The following is a 4,953-nucleotide window of genomic DNA, read 5'->3' as shown; positions in this document are numbered from 1 at the left end:
GCACAGTACAGTACAGTATGGTAAAGTACAGTACATTACAGTACAGTACAGTACAGTACGGCAAAGCACAGTACAGTACGGCAAAGCACAGTACAATACGGTAAAGTACAGTACAGTACAGTACAGTACGGCAAAGCACAGTACAGTACGGTAAAGTACAGTACAGTACATTATAGTACATTACAGTATAGTACATTAATACCAGAACAGTGCAGTGTAGTACAGTACAGTGCAGTACAGTACATTACAGCAACTGCTGTAATGTACTGACATACAGTACAGCACAGTACAGTACAATACAGTACATTAACACAGTACATTACATTACATTACATTACAGTACAGTACATTACAGTAACTGTACTGTAATGTACTGACATTACAGTACAGTACATTAATACATTACATTACATTACAGTACAGTACTGCTATCCATGGTTTGGAACGCACAGTACATGGTTGAAGCCTCGATTACTGCAGAACTAATATAAAAACAATATAGGAAATATAAAAACAATATAGGAAATATAAAAACAACGTAGGAAATATAAAAACAATATAGGAAATATAAAAACAACGTAGGAAATATAAAAACAATACAGGAAATATAAAAACATAAGGAAAATATAAAAACAACAAAGGAAATATAAAAACAATATAGGAAATATAAAAACAATACAGGAAATATAAAAACAACAAAGGAAATATAAAAACAATATAGAAATATAAAAACAATACAGGAAATATAAAAACAACAAGGGAATATAAAAACAATATAGGAAGTATTAAAACAACGTAGGAAATATAAAAACAACACAGGAAATATAAAAACAATATAGGAATATAAAAACAATATAGGAAATATAAAAACAACAAAGGAAATATAAAAACAATATAGGAAATATAAAAACAATACAGGAAATATAAAACAACAAAGGAAATATAAAAACATATAGGAAATATAAAAACAACAAGGGAAAGATAAAAACAATATAGGAAGTATTAAAACAACGTAGGAAATATAAAAACAATACAGGAAATATAAAAACAATATAGGAAATATAAAAACAACGTAGGAAATATAAAAACAATATAGGAAATATAAAACAAACAAAGGAAATATAAAAACAATATAGGACATATAAAAACAACAAAGGAAATATAAAACAATACAGGAAATATAAATATAAAAACAATATAGGAAATATAAAAACAATATAGGAAATATAAAAACAACAAGGGAAATATAAAAACAATATAGGAAATATAAAAACAACGTAGGAAATATAAAAACAATATAGGAAATATAAAAACAACAAAGGAAATATAAAAACAATATAGGAAATATAAAAACAACAAAGGAAATATAAAAACCATACAGGAAATATAAAAACAATATAGGAAATATAAAAACACACTGCAAAAGAAAGAAAGTTCCTTTTCATATTTTTTTTTATGAAAATGTAAAGATGAAGGAGCTCAGCCCTGAGGAGAGAGAGAGAGAGAGAGAGAGAGAGAGAGGGGGGGGGGGGGGTAGAGAGAGAGAGAGAGAGAGAGAGAGGAGGGGGGGGGGTAGAGAGAGAGAGAGAGAGAGAGAGAGAGAGAGAGAGAGAGAGAGAGAGAGAGGGGGGGGGTAGAGAGAGAGAGAGAGAGAGAGAGAGAGAGAGAGAGAGAGAGAGAGAGAGAGAGAGAGAGAGAGGGGGGGGGTAGAGAGAGAGAGAGAGAGAGAGAGAGAGAGAGAGAGAGAGGTTCTCCAGCTGTTGTATTTTGAACAGGACTCAATGAATTCATGTTCCTCCACCAGGTTCTTCTCTTCCTTCAGCCCCATCTCTTACTCTTCCTCCGTTTTACCTCTTTCTTTTTCCCCGTCTCTTTTTCATCTCTCTCTCAAAGCCCCCCACCGAGACTCTGCAGCAGCAGCCTTCTTCCTCCTCCTCCTCCTACTCCTCCTCCTCCTCCTCCTTCTCCTCCTTCTCCTCCTTCTCCTTCTTCCTCCTCCTCCTACTCCTCCTCCTTTTCCTCCTTCTCCTTCTCCTCCTCCTCCTCCTCCTCCTCCTCCTCCTCCTCCTCCTCCTCCTCCTTCTCCTCTTTTTCCTCCTCCTCCTCCTCCTCCTCCTCCTCCTCCTCCTCCTCCTTCTCCTCCTCCTCCTCCTCCTCCTCCTTTTCCTTCTCCTCCTCCTCCTCCTCCTCTTCCTTCTCCTTCTCCTCCTCCTCCTCCTCCTCCTCCTCCTCCTCCTCCTGCTACTCCCCCTCCTCCTCCTCTTCCTCCTCCTTCTCTTCTTCTTCTTCCTCCTCCTCCTCCTCCTTCTCCTCCTTCTCCTCCTTCTCCTCCTTCTCCTCTTCCTTCTCCTTCTCCTCCTCCTTCTCCTCCTCCTTCTCCTTCTCCTCCTCCTCCTCCTCCTCCTCCTCCTTCTCCTCCTCCTCCTCCTCCTCCTTCTCCTCCTTCTCCTCTTCCTTCTCCTCCTCCTCCTCCTTCTCCTCCTTCTCCTCCTCCTCCTCCTCCTCCTCCTCCTCTCTCCTCTCTGGCTGCTGCTGCAGCTGCAGTAGAACTTTCTGGGTTTTCTCGGTGTTTCCAGTGCGCGGTGGTGCCGGGAGCTGAGAAGTGTCGGGTGGAGCAGAATAGCAGTTGACAGAAAGCACTCAGACGCACTAACAGCACTCCGGCTGCAGGAGAATAAAAGCCAAACGAGAGGAATCGATGCTGCAGCAGCTCCAACACTTACAAGCAATTGACTCGCTGATTGTCGGGTTTTAATGCTTTAAAGTTAAAACTCTTGAATCAATGAAATCCTACCACGCCGCCGCGGTCGACCCTGCGCTTGGGGCTATACATCCAGCTCTGCTCTTAAATAACGTGCTCAGCTTCAGAACGTGTTCATCAACAGGAAGACTCAGGTTCTCTACACTCATCACTCAACTTTTCATTGACAAAACAATGAAAAGGAAAATAGTTTCCCTGTGACTCGCTGAATGAACACAAACACCTCACACACTGCACACACTGCACACACCTCACACACTGCACACACCTCACACACTGCACACACCCCACACACTGCACACACTGCACACACCTCACACACTGCACACACCCCACACACTGCACACACCTCACACACTGCACACACCTCACACACCTCAAACACCTCAGACACACACTGCAAACACCACACCCACTGCACACACCTCACACACTGCACACACCCCACACACTGCACACACCTCACACACTGCACACACACACCTCACACACTACACCACACTGCACACACCTCACACACCCCACACACACTGCACACACCTCACACACTGCACACAAACACCTCACACACTGCACACACTGCACACACCTCACACACTGCACACACCTCACACACTGCACACACACACCTCACACACTACACACACTGCACACACATCTCACACACCTCACACACTGCACACACCTCACACACTGCACACACACCTCACACACTACACACTACTGCACACACCTCACACACTGCACACACCCCACACACACCTCACACACTGCAAACACCACACCCACTGCACCCACTGCACACACCTCACAAACCCCACACACCTCACACACTGCACACACCTCACACACTGCACACACCCCACACACTGCACACACCCCACACACTGCACACACCCCACACACTGCACACACCTCACACACTGCACATGCCTCACACACTGCACACACCCCACACACTGCACACACCCCAAACACTGCACACACCTCACACACTGCACACACCCCCACACACTGCACACACCCCACACACTGCACACACCTCACACACTGCACACACCCCTACACACTGCACACACCCCACACACTGCACACACCCCACACACTGCACACACCCCCACACACTGCACCACACCTCACACACTGCACACACCCCAAACACTGCACACACCCCACACACTGCACACACCCCACACACCGCACACACCCCACACACTGCACACACCTCACACACTGCACACACCTCACACACTGCATACACCCCACACACTGCCCACACCTCACACACTGCACACACCTAACCCACCTTGCACACCTCACACAATGCACACACCTCACACACTACACACACTGCACACACTGCACACACCTCACACACACCGCACACACCTCAAACACCTCAGACACACACTGCAAACACCACACCCACTGCACACACTACACACACCTCACACACCTCACACACCTCACACACTGCACACACTGCACACACCCTACACACACCTCACACTCACTCTGCACACACCTCACACTCACACTGCACACACCTCACCCACTGCACACACTGTACACACCTCACACACCTCACCCACCTCACACTCACACTGCACACACTGCACCCACCTCACCCACCTCACACTAACACTGCACACACTGCACCCACCTCACACATCTCACACTCACACTGCACACCACTGCACCCACCTCACACACCTCACACTAACACTGCACACACTGCACACACCGCACACACCTCACACTAAACACTGCACACACTGCACACACCGCACACACCTCACACTAACACTGCACACACTGCACACACCGCACACACCTCACACACCTCACACTAACACTGCACACACTGCACACACCTCACACACTGCACACACTGCACACACCTCACACACACCGCACACAACTCAAACACCTCAGACACACACTGCAAACACCACACCCACTGCACACACTACACACACCTCACACACCTCACACACTGCACACACTGCACACACCCTACACACTGCACACACCTCACACTCACTCTGCACACACCTCACACTCACACTGCACACACCTCACCCACTGCACACACTGCACACACTGTACACACCTCACACACCTCACACTCACACTGCACACACTGCACCCACCTTACACACCTCAAACTCACACTGCACACACCTCCACAC

The 4,953-nt window shown here is 46.3% G+C and overlaps 1 pseudogene across 1 annotated transcript; it reads left to right on the top strand.

The window, feature by feature from the left end:
- The first annotated feature begins 3,542 nt into the window (after window positions 1–3,542).
- On the top strand, window positions 3,543–4,062 carry LOC308110344 (annotated as a pseudogene). Its single transcript has 3 exons — window positions 3,543–3,629; window positions 3,705–3,865; window positions 3,943–4,062. The product of its transcript is annotated as an uncharacterized misc_RNA (transcript).
- Window positions 4,063–4,953: the final 891 nt, after the last annotated feature.

The sequence above is a fragment of the Lipophrys pholis genome (genome assembly GCF_963383615.2).
Source record: "Lipophrys pholis genome assembly, chromosome: 5".
In the NCBI taxonomy this organism is placed as follows: Eukaryota; Metazoa; Chordata; class Actinopteri; order Blenniiformes; family Blenniidae; genus Lipophrys; species Lipophrys pholis.
Note: the sequence above shows the minus strand (reverse complement) of the source record. Positions and strands in the feature narration are given on the sequence as shown.